This window comes from Giraffa tippelskirchi, chromosome X, assembly GCF_054371585.1.
Source record: "Giraffa tippelskirchi isolate mGirTip1 chromosome X, T2T-mGirTip1v1.2.pri, whole genome shotgun sequence".
Taxonomy (NCBI): Eukaryota; Metazoa; Chordata; class Mammalia; order Artiodactyla; family Giraffidae; genus Giraffa; species Giraffa tippelskirchi.
This window is the reverse complement of record NC_137289.1, coordinates 114,187,375-114,202,650: the sequence shown is the minus strand read 5'-3', so window position 1 is coordinate 114,202,650 and position 15,276 is coordinate 114,187,375. Positions and strand designations below refer to the sequence as shown.

Sequence of the window (15,276 nt, the reverse complement as noted above, 5' to 3'; positions counted from 1 at the left end):
ATTGCAAAGGGAGAAAAAAGCGAAGTACAGGATCCTTTGTGTTATACTCCTGTTTAGATAAGGGTGCTATACATCTGTATATGCTTATATATACATTCTATAAGGGTTTGTGAGGACATGCAGAAAACTCTCAAGGAGGTTACATTTTAGAAAGTAGAGAACATTGGGAAACTGAGGAGCTATGTTTAGAAAAAGGCTTCACCATAGATTGTTCTATACATTTTGGTTTCTGAGCCTATGGATGTAATTTCAAAACTTAAATCAACAGAATACATTCTTTCAGAGAGGTGAACAGGTACAGGTAACCCTTTCTGGAAGCCTGGCTCTGAATTAAAGGTAGAGAGTAGCCAGTTTAAGATGGAGATGAGCTTTAGGGACCTGTGTGCTCTGTGACTATCAGAGGTGAAATAGGTCATTGAGGGCTGGGTGCAGTAGGGAGGGCCTGGACTCTGGGTAGGAACACCTGGAAGGGACATTCAAACTCTGCCCACAAGCCTACCTGCCAATTATTTATGAAATTATAATAAGACCCATCTCACACGCCTGTTGCTTAAATGAAATCACCTATGTAATGTGACATAGTCCATCACCTATGTAAAATCACATAGTCCCCCATCATGAGATGACAGAAGAGCAGAAAGCATGCAAAGACATTATTATGTTCTTAGGAGTCAGACTCCCTCACTTACTGGCTGTGTAGTTTCAGAGCAGTAACGTTACTCTGAAACTGTTTTCTCACTTGTAAAATAAAGAAGATCCATACCTCACAGGACTATTGCAAGAGTGATACAGACATTGTCAGAATAGAACTAAAAACAGGCAGTACATTACATGTTCCATGCACTTGGCAAATACTGGGTACAAGTCCCCACCCCACCTCCGCCCTGGTTTTCTAAAAGTTTGTGTTATGTCACTGCATTAGTACTGATTTTTATTAATGACAATTAGAGATACCAAGGGAACATTTCACGCAAAGATAGGCTCGATAAAGGACAGAAATGGTATGGACCTAACAGAAGCAGAAGATATTAAGAAGAGGTGGCAAGAATACACAGAAGAACTGTACAAAAAAGATCTTCACGACACAGATAATCACGATGGTGTGATCACTCACCTAGAGCCAGACATCCTGGAATGTGAAGTCAAGTGGGCCTTAGAAAGCATCACTACGAACAAAGCTAGTGGAGGTGATGGAATTCCAGTTGAGCTATTTCAAATCCTCAAAGGTGATGCTGTGAAAGTGCTGCACTCGATATGCCAGCAAATTTGGAAAACTCAGCAGTGGCCACAGGACTGGAAGAGGTCAGTCTTCGTTCCAATCCCAAAGAAAGGCAATGCCAAAGAATGCTCAAACTACCACACAATTGCACTCATCTCACATGCTAGTAAAGTAATGCTCAAAATTCTCCAAGCCAGGCTTCAGCAATATGTGAACCGTGAACTTCCAGATGTTCAAGCTGGTTTTAGAAAAGGCAGAGGAACCAGAGATCAAATTGCCAATATCCGCTGGATCATCGAAAAAGCAAGAGAGTTCAAGAAAAACATCTATTTCTGCTTTATTGACTATGCCAAAGCCTTCGACTGTGTGGATCACAATAAACTGTGGAAAATTCTGAAAGAGATGGGAATACCAGATCATTTGACCTGTCTCTTGAGAAACCTGTATGCAGGTCAGGAAGCAACAGTTAGAACTGGACATGGAACAACAGACTGGTTCCAAATAGGAAAAGGAGTACATCAAGGCTGTATATTGTCACCCTGCTTATTTAACTTATATGCAGAGTACATCATGAGAAATGCTAGGCTGGAAGAAACACAAGCTGGAATCAAGATTGCCGGGAGAAATATCAATAACCTCAGATATGCGGATGACACCACCCTTATGGCAGAAAGTGAAGAAGAACTGAAGAGCCTCTTGATGAAGGTGAAGGAGGAGAGTGAAAAAGTTGGCTTAAAGCTCAACGTTCAGAAAACTAAGATCATGGCATCTGGTCCCATCACTCCATGGGAAATAGATGGGGAAACAGTGGAAACAGTGTCAGACTTTACTTTTTTGGGCTCCAGAATCACTGCTGATGGTGACTGCAGCCATGAAATTAAAAGACGCTTACTACTTGGAAGGAAGGTTATGGCCAACCTAGATAGCATGTTTAAAAGCAGAGACATTACTTTGCCAACAAAAGTCCGTCTAGTCAAGACTATGGTTTTTCCAGTGGTCATGTATGGATGTGAGAGTTGGACGGTGAAGAAAGCTGAGCGCCGCAGAATTGATGCTTTTGAACTGTGGTGTTGGAGAAGACTCCTGAGAGTTTCTTGGACTGCAAGGAGATCCAATCAATCCATCCTAAAAGAGATCAATCCTGGGTGTTCATTGGAAGGTCTGATGTTGAAGCTGAAGCTCCAATACTTTGGCCACCTCATGCGAAGGGTTGACTCATTGGAAAAGACCCTAATGCTGGGTAGGATTGGGGGCGGGAGGAGAAGGGGACGACAGAGGATGAGATGGTTGGATGGCATCACCGACTCGATGAACATGGGTTTGGGTAGACTCCGGGAGTTGGTGATGGACAGAGAGGCCTGGCGTGCTGCAATTCATGGGGTCGCAGAGAGTCGGACACGACTGAGCGACTGAACTGAACTGAACTTTTTAATGACAGCAACAATAACAAAAAAATCCAAAGAGGATTTTTGATTTTACAAAAAAAAAAAGCCATTGACATATTAATATAGAAGGTAGAGCAAGTGTTAGTTGCTCAGTCACGTCCGACTCTTTGCAACCCCATGGACTGTAGCCCACCAGGCTCCTCTGTCAATGGGATTTCCCAGGTAAGAATACTGGAGTGGGTTACCATTCTCTTCTCCATGATACCTTCCTAACCTAGGTATGGAACCCAGGTCTCCCACATTGCAGGCAGATTTTTTTACTGTCTGAGCCACCAGGGAAGCCATATTAATATAGGTCTTTTGTAAAAGCAAAGTGGCATAATACAAACTTGGAAATCAGGGGATAATCTTAGCTTTACACTATTTTGGCTTATGAAAGGTTTCATAGGAATGCTCTACTTTTGGGTAGTGGGGAAACCTGTATTTAAACACAGCAGGGGTGGGAGTAAGATGGATTGAATTTTTAGTGAGGTTGAAAAATGCCTTCTTGTAGTCTTCTTGTATCAGTGAGATAAATCATAACTAAAAGAATGTACACAAAGGAGCTTAAGCAGTAAGGTTAACTTTATTTTCCAAGAATCTGGGGGATGATATGGGGAGGAAATGTCATACTTTGTCTCTGGCTTAATTATAACAGAGCTCCACACAGAGTTCTGCAGTGCTCTTGACATTATCCTCATAGTTACACAGTGGCTGCCCTTGCACCAGGCATCACATCCTCATACAAGCATCATAGTCAGAATGATAAGAAAGGGGCAAAATGATTTCTTTTCATAAAGCTCATCACTTTTGTCAGGCAACTAAAATTTAATGAGAAATCTAGGCTATTTCTATTTATATCTTGGGTCAAAACTCAGTCACGTAGTCAACCAACCATGGCAACAGGAAAGACTACAAACTCAAACATCTTGAAATAGGAAGAAAATTTTTATGCTTTTATGCTAAGGAATTGGGCACACTGTCATTTCCAAAAGTTCAGTGTTGTCTTCATAAGTAAGAAGTAGGTGAAATGGCTGTTGGATTAGTAATCAACAGTGTCTGCCATGCTGCCTTTGCTGAGATGATGGATTCAATCATTAGCATCTTAATTTAATATAATTCAAACAATGAATTTCTTTTCTGCTAAAGGGTGGTGATGGTAGAGATGTTGATGGTAGAAACGCAGTGAACATATTGGATATATAAAGACAACTGACAACTTAAAAATATTTGACACTTTTATATGAACTTAGGGGCTATTATTACAGACAAGGACTGGCAAACATTTCAGGAAAAAACAAGATAGTCAATATTATAGGCCTCATGGGATATATGGACACTGTCTCGCCTACTTATTGACTTTATAGCATAAACCCAGCAACAGGCTACATGTAAATAAATGGTCATGGCTCAGTTCCAATAAAAGTTTATTACAAAAGCAGATGGCGAAAATCACAGCAAGTTATTTTGTGGATATCACTAAAATTATTCTAAAATTGGTATGGAGAGGCAATAAGGAAAAAAAAAAAAAACCAGAAGAGTGAACATGCTATTAAAGGAGAATAGTAAAATTGGAAAATTGACATTACTCGACCTCAAGACTTATTATAAAGCATTGGTAGTTGAGACAGTATGATATTTGGTGAAAGAATAGTCAAATAGTTCAGTGAACAAACTAGGGAGTCAGTAGAGAATCTGCCTGCATTGCAGGAGACGCGGGTTGGATCCCTGTGTTGGGAAGATCCCCTGGAGAAGGGAATGGCAGCCCATTCCAGTATTCTTGTCTGGAGAATTCCATGAACAGAAGAGCCTGGAGGACTATAGTCCATGGGGTTGCGAAGAGTCAGACACAACTGAGGATGCACACTTTATCTCCAAGCAGTGTTAGGACCCCCAAATGGATATACTGAACCACTACCAGGGAGTCCAGAAATACAACCAGATAAATATAATCAAGTAATCTTTAACAAAGAAAAAATGCAATATAATGGAGCAAAGATAGTATTTTCAAGAAATTGTACTGGAACAACTGGACATCCACATGTGAAGAAATGACACACAGATTACATCATTTACAAAATTTAACTTGAAAGGGATCATAGACCTAAATGTAAAATGTCAAGTTATAAAACTCCTAGAAAATAACATTGGAGAAACCCTAGATGACGTTGGGTGTGTCTATGACTTTGTAGATATAACACCAAAGACATTATCCATGGAAGAAATAATTGATAAACTGTATTTTGTTCAAATTAAAAGCTTCTGCCTTGTGAAAGACAATATGAAAAGAAGGAGAAGACAAGGCACAGACTGCAGAAAACACATATGATCAAGGACTGTTATCCAAAGTAGACAAATAACTCTTAAAACCTAACCACAAGAAAACAAACAATATACTTTTAAAATAGGGCAAAGACCTTAACAGATAGCTCATCAAAGAAAGTATAAAGATAACAAGCATATGAAAAGATGCTCCATATCGTATCATCAGGGAAGTGCCAACTTAAAGAACAGTAAGATATGACTACACACCTATTAGAATGGCCAAAATCCAGAGCACGGACAACACTAGGACCAGTGCTGACTAGGATGCGAAGCGACAGGAATGCTCATTTGTTGCTAGTGGGAATGCAAAATGGCACAGCACTTTGGAAGACATTATGGTGGTTTCTTACAAAAGTAAAGATACTCTTACCATATGATCCAGAAATCACACTCCTTGGTATTTACTGAGAGGAGCTGAAAACTTACAATAACACAAAAACCTGTGTGCAGATGTTTGTAGCAGCTTTATTAACAGTGCCCAGGATGTCCTTCCATACGTGAATGGATAAATGAATTATGATACAACCAAACAGTGTAATACTAATCAGCACTAAAAAGAAATGAGCTATCAAGCCATGGAAAGACATGAAGAAGACACAAATGCATCTTACTAAGTGAAAGAAGCCAATGTAAAAAGGCTATACACTGTATGATTTCAACTGTATGATTTCAACTGTATGACATTCTGGAAAAGACACAAGTATGGAAAGAGTAACCAAAACAGTATGGTATTGGCATAAAAACAGACACACAGATCAATGAAGCAAAACAGCCTGGAAATAAACCCAAATTATTTAATTTATGACAATTTATGACGGAGGAGCCAAGATTATACAGTGGAGAAAAGACAGTTTCTGCAGTAAATGGTGCTGGGAAAACAGGATAGCCACATGTAAAAGAAGGAAACTGGACCACTATTTTATACAAATCAGCTCAAAATGTATTAAAGACTTGAACATAAGACCGAAACCATAAAATGTGTAGGAGAAAACAGAGGCATTAGTAAACTCTTTGATGTTAGTCTTGGAGATGAGGTTTTGTATTTGACACCAAAGTGAAGGCAAGAAAAGCAAAAATAAACAGGTGGGACTACATCAAACTAAAAGACGTGTGCACAGCAAAGGAAACTATCAACAGAATAAAAAGGCAACATATTGGATGGAAGAAAGTGAATGTCACTCAGTCGTGTCCGACTCTTTGTGACCCCATGGACTATACAGTCCGTGGAATTCTCTAGGCCAGAATACTGGAGTGGGTAGCCTTTCCCTTCTCCAGGGGATCTTCCCAACCCAGGGATCGAACCCAGGTCTCCCGCGTTGCAGGTGGATTCTTTACCAGCTGAACCACAAGGGAAGCAAAATATTTGCAAATGATAAATCTGATAAGGTAGTGGTCCCCAACCTTTTTGGCACCAGGAACCGATTTTGTGGAAGACAATTTTTCATCGAATGGGGGTGAGGAGATGGTTTCAGGATGATTCAAGCGCATTACATACTTTGTGCACTTTATTTCTAATCTAATGCTGCCACTGATCTGACAGGAGGTACCAGTCCATGGCCTAGAGGATGGGAACCCCTGTCATAAGTGGTTAATATCCAAAATACATAAACAACTCATAGAACTCAATAGCAAAAAGAAATTGACTACTCAAATGGACATAAGATCTAAATAGATGGTTTTGCGAAGAAGACATACAGATGGCTAAGAAGTACATGAAAAGATATTCAACATCACTTATCATCAGAGAAATGCAAATCAGAACCACCCCAGATATCACTCCATGCCTGTGAGAATGGCTGGTATCCAAAACACAAGAAATAACACGTGTTGGTGAGGCTGTGGAGTAAAGGAAACTCTTGTGCACTGTTGACAGAATTGTAAATTGCTGCAGACACTATGGAAAACAGTATGGAAGTTCCTCAAAAAGTTAAAAATAGAACTATCATAAGATCCAGCAATTTCACTTCTGGTTATTTATGGAAAGGAAATGAAAACAATAACTCAGAAAGATGTATGCATTCCCATGTTACTTCAGCATTATTTACAATAGCCTAGACATGGAAGCAACCTGAGTGTTCATTGATGGATGGATGAAGGAAGATGCGGTTTATATGTACAATGGAACATTATTCAGGCATACAAAGAAGGAAATTGTGCATTTGCAACAATATGGATGGACTTGAAGGGCATTAGACTAAGTGAAATAAGTCAGACCAAGAAAGACAAATACCACATGATCTCCCTTATATGTGAGATCTAAAACAGCAACAATAACCGAAAACCAGACTCGTAGATGACAGATTGGTAGTTGCCAGAGCAGAGGTGGAGGGGGTCAAGGTGAGCAAAATGGTTTAAGGGAGTCAAAAGATATAATCTTCCAGCTATAGGTCATGGGTTATAATGTATGGCATGGTGCCTGTAGTTAATAACACTATCGCATATTTGGAAGTTGCTAGTAGAGTAAATCTAAGAAGTTCTTATCACAGGTAAAAAATTTGTAATTGTGGTATGGTAATGGATGTCAACTACTTGGGATCATTTCACAACATATACAAATATCTAAGCATTATGTTATATACCTGAAATCAGTGGTGTGTGTCAATTATATCTCAGTGTAAGAAATCTGGAGCCAGTAAAAAGATTAGTGGGTTGAGAGGGGAGGAGGAAAGAGTAGGTGAAGAGGATATTTTTTAGGGCACTGAAAACTCTGTACGTGACTATAATCAGGAGTGCATGTCCCTATACATTTGTCCAAACCCATAGAATGTACACCACCAATAAAGAATCCTAATATAAACTATGGCCTTTGGGTGATAATGATGTATCAATGTAGGCTCATCAGTTGTAACAAATTAACCACTCTGCTGCTGGATGTTGATGGTGGCATACATTATGCATATGTGGGGCCAGGGAATGTGTGGCCTGGGAATATCTCGGTTCCTTTCTCTCAATTTTGCTATCAGCCTAAAACTGCTCTTAAAAGTGTTGTTGTTTAGTCAGTAAGTCATGTCCAACTCTTTGCGATCCCGTGGATTGTGGTATGTCAGGCTCCTCTTTTCTCCACTATCTCCCAGAGTTTGCTCAAATTCACGACCGTTGAGTCAGTGATGCTATCTAACCATCTCATCCTCTGTCGTCCCCTTCTCCTTTTGCCTTTCATCTTTCCCAGCATCAGGGTGTTTTCCAGTGAGTCAGTTCTTTGCATCAGGTGGCCAGAATATTGGAGCTTCAGAAATAGTCCTTACAATGAATATCCAGGGTTGATTTCCTTTAGAATTGACTGGTCTGATCTCCTTGCAGTGGAAGGGACTCTCAAAAAATATAGCCTTTAACAAATTAAAAAAATAACACAATAGATGGTGGGCTGGATTTGGCTTGCAGGCCGTAGTGTGACAACCCATGGTATAAAACAAAGCAGTTTGTGATGAAACAAATAGGTAAATGTGTATGTGTCTATGTCACTTTGATGTGTCTGGTTAACCATGTGTCTGTTACCAACAAAGGCTCACTGCCTGATGTGCATAGAAGCCCGTCCTATAGCATTGGATTTTAAGAAAAGGAAGAGCTTTATTGTGAGGTCAACTGGCAAGGAGACAGGAGGTAAAGCCCTCAAATCTGGTTCTTCACCCCAAGGTTGAAGGAGAAATTTAAGGGGTTCAAGGAATCAGCTGATTCAGTTCAGTTTAGTCGCTCAGTTGTGTCCGACTCTTTGCGACCCCATGAATTGCAGCACACCAGGCCTCCCTGTCCATCACCAACTCCTAGAGTTTACCCAAACCCATGTCCGTCGAGTTGGTGATGCCATCCAACCATCTCATCCTCTGTCGTCCCCTTCTCCTCCTGCCTCCAATCCTTCCCAGCATTAGGATCTTTTCCAGTGAGTCAACTCTTCACATCAGGTGGCCAAGGTATTGGAGTTTCAGCTTCAACATCAGTCCTTCTAATGAACACCCCGGACTGATCTCCTTTAGGATGGACTGGTTGGATCTCCTTGAAGTCCAAGGGACTCTCAAGAGTCTTCTCCAACACCACAGTTCAAAAGCATCAATTCTTCGGCGCTCAGCGTTATTCACCATCCAACTCTCACATCCATACATGACCAGTGGAAAAACCATAGCCTTCACTAGATTGACCTTTGTTGGCAAAGTAATGTCTCTGCTTTTTAATATGCTGTCTAGGTTGTTCATAGCTCTTCTTCCAAGGAGCAAGCGTCTTTTAATTTCATGGCTGCAGTCACCATCTTCAGTGATTTTGGAGCCCCAAGAAATAAAGTTTGTCACTGTTTCCACTGTTTGCCCATCTATTTGCCATGAAGTGATGGGACCAGATGCCATGATCTTAGTTTTCTGAATGTTGAGTTTTAAGCCAACTTTTTCACTCTCCTCTTTCACTTTCACCAAGAGGCTCTTTCGTTCTTATTTGCTTTCTGCTATAAGTGTGGTATCATCTGCATATCTGAGGTTATTGATATTTCTCCCAGAAATCTTGATTCTAGCTTGTGCTTCATCCAGTCCAGCATGTCTCATGATGTACTCTGCATATAGTGCTTCCCTTGTGGCTCATCTGGTAAAGAATCTGCCTGCAATGCAGGAGACCTGAGTTCAATCCCTGGGTTGGGAAGGTCCCCTGGAGAAGGGAAAGTCTACCCACTCCAGTGTTCTGACCTGGAGAATTCCATGGACTGTATATAGTCCATGGGGTTGCAAAGAGTCAGATATGACTGAGTGACTAAAAAAAAAGTTTAGGGCTTCCCTGGTGGCCTAGACGGTAAAGTGTCTGCCAACAATGCAGGAGACCCGGGTTCAGTCCCTGGGTTGGGAAGATCTCCTGGAGAAGGTAATGGCAACCCACTTCAGTATTCTTGCCCGGAAAATCCAATAGATGGAGGAGCCTGGTAGGCTATAGTCCATGGAGTCGCAGAGATTCGGACACGACTGAGCGACTTTACTTTCACTTTGAATCTTCATGTTAGTTAAATAAGCAGGGTGACAATATACAGCCTCGATGTATTCCTTTCCCTATTTAGAACCAGTCTGTTGTTCCATGTCCACTTCTAACTGTTGCTTTGACCTCCATACAGACTTCTCAGGAGGCAGGTCAGGTGGTCTGGTATTCCCATTGCCTGAAGAATTTTCCAATTTGTTGTGATCCACACAGTCAAAGGCTTTGGCATAGTCAGTAACGCAAAAGTAGATGTTTTTCTGGAACTCTCTTGCTTTTTTGATGATCCAGCGGATGTTGGCAATTTGATCTCTGGCTCCCCTGCCTTTTCTAAATCCAGCTTGAACATCTGGAAGTTCACTGTTCACGTACTGTTGAAGCCTGGCTTTGAAAATTTTGAGCATTACTTTACTAGTGTGTGAGATGAGTGCAATTGTGCAGTAGTTTGAACATTCTTTGACTAGACCATATTTGTTTTTCTCTTTCAGATTGACTTCACTCTGTGTGACAGACTCTAGGTCTATCCACATCACTACAGATGTCCCAGTTTCATTCCTTTTTATGGCCAAGTAATATTCCATTATATATATGTACATGTTCTTTATCCATTTATCTGTCAGTGGACATTTAGGCTGCTTCCAGGTCCTGGCTGTTGTGTGTAGTGCTGCTGTGAACATTGGGGTACACGTTTCCTTGAATCATGGTTTTCTCAGGGTATATGCCCGGTAGTGGGGTTTCTGAGTCATATGATAGTTCTATTTTTAGTTTTATAAGGAACCTCCATACTCTTCTCCCTTGTGGCTGTACCAGTTTACATTCCCACCAACAGTGCAAGAGGGTTCTCTTTTCTCCACACCCTCTCCACCCTTTCTTGTTTATAGATTTTTTTGATGATGGCCATTCTGACCGGTGTGAGGTGATACATCATTGTAGTTTTGATTTGCATTTCTCTAATTATTACTGACGTTGAGCATGCTTTCATGAGCTTTTTGCCCATCCACATGTCTTCTTTGGAGAAATGTCAGTTCATTTGTTTATTTTGGCTGTGCTGGGTCTTTCTTGCTGTGTGAGGGCTTTCTCTATGTGTGATGCATGGGAGCTCCTCTCTAGCTGGGGTGTGTGGGGTTCTCGTTTCGGTGGCTTCTCTTGCTGCAGAGCATGGGCTCTAGGCACGTGGGTTTCAGTAGTTGTGGCTCGCGGGCCTAGCTGCTCTGCGGCATGTGAGATCTTCCCGAACCAGGGATTGAACCAGTGTCCCCTGCATTGCAAGGCACATTCTTAACTACTGGGTCCCTAGGGAAGCCCTCATGGAAAGTTTCAATTTGTATTGCTCTACTAATTAGTGATGTGGAGCATAACATCCCCATTCATCTGCTCTCTAGGTCCATTACTGAATACTGAGTCTTAAACAGCAATAGGTCCACACGTGGGATGAGTGCTAGGGCTTTAGGACCTGGGGTTTTGGTTCTGGCTGATTTTCTGTGGCCTGACAGGCCAAATTATTTCCCAGGTGACGCTAGTGGTAAAGAACCTGCCTGGCAGTGCAGGAGACACAAGAGATGTGGGTTTGATCCCTGGATCAGGAGGATTACTGGAGGACGAAGTGGCAACCCGCTCCAGTATTATTGCCTGGGAAATCCCATGGACAGAGGAGCCTGGCAGGCTACAGTCCTTGGGGTTGAAGAGAGTTGGATAGGACTGAGTGACTTAGCATGCATGCATGATGGGCAAAATTATTTCCATTAGTTATGTAATTATCCATCTTTTGGTGGCATGGGCAGTGAGCTATGGCTGGTTCTTCCAGCATTCTAACAGAGTCTAATAAGGCCTGGATCTCCTCTGTGTATTTCTTTCCCTCCTGATGTTCATAGACCTCTCTTTTCATATGGCCCCACTTACCTGTACCACAGAGATGATGTACTTAGAATGAGTATAAGGGGTTACCTTTTTCTTAGCTGCAAGGTACAGGGCTCTCATGAAGGTTATTAGCTCTGCCTTCTGGGCAGACATACCTGGAGGAGGATTTCTGCTTCTAGGACTTCCTGATGAGTTACTGTTGCATACCAAAGAGTGCCCTGTCCATGAAGCTGCTCCCACTTGTAAGCATTTCCATATCTGGATTGTCAGGTCAGGTCTGCTAGAATGGACTTGAGTGAATTGTACAGAAAGGCCTTATGGCATTCTGCAGTCTATCTTAGTGGCACACTGTCATTTCCTTTAAGAGCGTCATATAGGGGTTTACCATGATCCCAAAGTCAGGGATCCAAATACAACAAAGTCCAGCCATTCCTAGGAATCCTCATGGTGGTTGATGCAGTAGTGATACCTACTAACTGGTCTGCCAGTTTCAAGCCCTCCCCCTCTATATTCCTCAATGCAGCCAGTACCACTGATTTCATATTCAGGGGGATTCATTTTACTTTATATTCAATATCACAAATTGACCTTCATTCATGAGCTTATATTTCTCAACCTAGTAGGGTTATATAGAATCGCCCAGAATAGAATTGAGGTAAATTTTGAGTGGTATCATGTTACATTATTGCAGGGTGGTACAGTTCAAGTAAAAAACCACAGGTGGATGATTTGAAAGGGCAGCATCCATGCTCAACAGTGGTGACCACAGGAAGTGTGTCTCGAGGAAAGCCAGCCCTGCTACACTTAGATTGTCACTGTAATCCAGGGGGAGATTCTCAGAAAGGAACTCTGCTGTCAGCATCCAGGGCCCGCATCTTGCTACCCAGAAGTCCACTTCAAAAAAAATAGACCTCCTTTTTCAGTCCCTTCCCAATCCCATTCCCTTCACTATTTCTGGAGATCAACCCCAATCATGATTTTCAGGCCATATTTTTATACCTCATCTATTCACACACACCCACATTCACCAGGGCTTGGGCTCACCCACGGCCACCCCATATCCACATTGTTTATTAGGGGAAGGTACCTTTTGTATTGTTCAGGGTCCCATGGATCCCCTTCTTCCTTCCCACTGTGGAGATCCTGAGCTGCCTGTGGACAGGGCATTCGTAGCTAGAGAGCCTCCTGGATACCTGTTCTAAAACTTGAAAGGTTAAGGGTTTGCATGCATGCATTAACAAGAGACCTTTATTTCTTTAGGAGACAATTACTTTATTGGAAGAACTGGCAACACTGAAAGCAGGAAGACTTAAGTGAACTTTTTATGCAAGGGCAATCCTGCGGTCTGCATGGCAGGCAGGGTGACCTTGGGCACTCACCCAGGACTCGGGGGAAAAGTCCCGTCGAGGCTCAGTCCTTCTTGTCGCCGTCACCCAGGGTGAGCTTGTCAAAGACGTACTCTGCCAGGGCACCTTCCGGGGACCCCACGTTGCTCAGGATGCTGACATAGTCCCCCAGCTCCTTGATGAACCTGACCTGCTGGTCCAGGTAGCCGGTCCCCAGGAAGTGGCACAGGTGGGCATCGCTGCTGTCGGTGGCCAGCTGGTGCAGGTCGAGCAGGCTCTGGTTGACGCACTTCTCCAGGTGCAGGACGTCCTGTATGGCCTGGAGGCCGCTCTCCCACTGTCGGGTCTTGGGCTTTGTGCAGTCGAGGAAGCAGATGCGGCCCCCACGCTGGTTCTGCAGGAACATCAGGCTCTCGGTTGTCTTGCCGTGCTCGTGGCAACGGAGCAGAAAGAAGTGGGAGAAATACTTCAAGACCCCCTCATCACGGTCGAGGTAGGAGGCCACGGCCAGGCACTGAAAGGAGGCGTGGAACTCCAGGGCGGCGTGGCTGTTGACCGCGGCCTCACACTCGGGGCGCACCTGCGAGGGCGGTGTGGGCAGCATGGCGGGCGACTGCATGGCCGAGATAATGGCGGCTTGGACGATACGTGTGTGGGGCTTGCATCGGCGGGGGCGTGGGCGCGGGCGCCCGCAGCCTCCTCGGAACCTTCCCATGGTGGACGATACGGGCGACCGGAGTTCCGGAGCAGATGGTAGCTGGCTGGGTGCAGGCTCTGGAATGACCGGGTAGTGGCGTCTGGTGGGCGGGGTCAGTGCCTGGGCTTGAGATTGGTTAAGGAAGAGGTCACGTGGGTGGGCGGAATCCATTCATATTTGGGAATTAAGGACGGAGGTTCAATCCCTGCATCTTGAAGTTCTTCTGGAGAACGGAATGGCTCTCTATTCCAGTCTTCTGGCCTCGAGAATCCCATGGACAGAGGACCCCGGCAGACTATAGTCAGTGGGGTAGCACAGAGTCCAACAAGCCCGAACGACTAACACTACCACTTTTTTCATTGTGATTTCACTGCCCCCTCTCCCCCGCCTTGTGGTTCTTATTATGATTATAAGCGGTGCCTCAGTAACAACTCTTAGGGAACTTTGAAAAGAAAACATGGCTTATTACTTTCAGGTCTTGGAGGATGCCCGGCATACATCGGGCTGCACAGCCAGGACTTGGGTAGAAAGTGAGTACACGTGCAGCCTGGGTCACTTTTATTGGGGTCTAGGATGGGATGCCTTGCGTGTCACAGATTTAGTTTTTCTTGGTGAACTTAAAACATGAGTGTGAATTAAAGTGTCGGAAGGGAAAAACAAGTGGTCAGATGGTCAGTTATCCTAGTTAAGCAGTGATCTCTAAAACAAATGAAACTTCTGTGATGGGGAAGCCTGGCTTTGGTCTAGTCTGGTAGCTGGCACTGTGTTTATTTAGGACAGCTGCTTAAGATCAGGCACTTGGCGTTACGATACAAAAAAAATTAAACAATAAACCAACTCAGGGGACTTGCTGGTAATCCAGTGGCTACACCTCCAAGCTCCCAATGCAGGGGGCCTCGGTTCAATCCCTGGTTGGGGAACTAGATCCCACACCCTGCAGCTACGACCCAGTGCAGGCAAATAGAGCAAAACAACTATGGTGCTTAGAGTACAGTCCAGCCTGTGATGATGAGACAGCAGAGTTAGGAGTTGAGAGTATGAACAGCCTTCAGGATTTGCAGGCAGGGGAGCTGTCTGTTTTTGGGTGCACCTTCTGGCCTGAGAACTGAGTGACAGTCTGACGGGCCTCTTGGTCCAGGGTTGGCTCAGCCAGCAAGCACCCAGCAAGTTCCGCCAGGTAACATCGTAGCGGCTCGTCCTCTGGTGCCATCAGGCGGTGCACTTGGTCCATTGTTTCTGGAACGTCTCAGTCCCCATTGCAGTGTTCCACCGTGTGAACTGGGGAGCAAGCCATCTGGGTGAGCAGCTACATCTCCAACACGGTACCATGGCCCTGGGGTGTCATGTCCCGGGGATGAGGCATAGGCGTCTCCGGTGATGAACTCCTGGCCTAGGACGATGTTGCCTGGGATGGTATCGTCTCCAGCGATGAGTCTGTCTGTGTCACGAGTGATGTCCTCTGGAATG

General features: G+C 43.7%; 1 pseudogene; it reads right to left on the bottom strand.

Annotated features, from left to right (window-relative positions):
• Nucleotides 1–13,176: 13,176 nt before the first annotated feature.
• On the bottom strand, nt 13,177–13,716 carry LOC145535732 (ferritin heavy chain pseudogene; annotated as a pseudogene).
• Between the last annotated feature and the right edge of the window lie 1,560 nt (nt 13,717–15,276).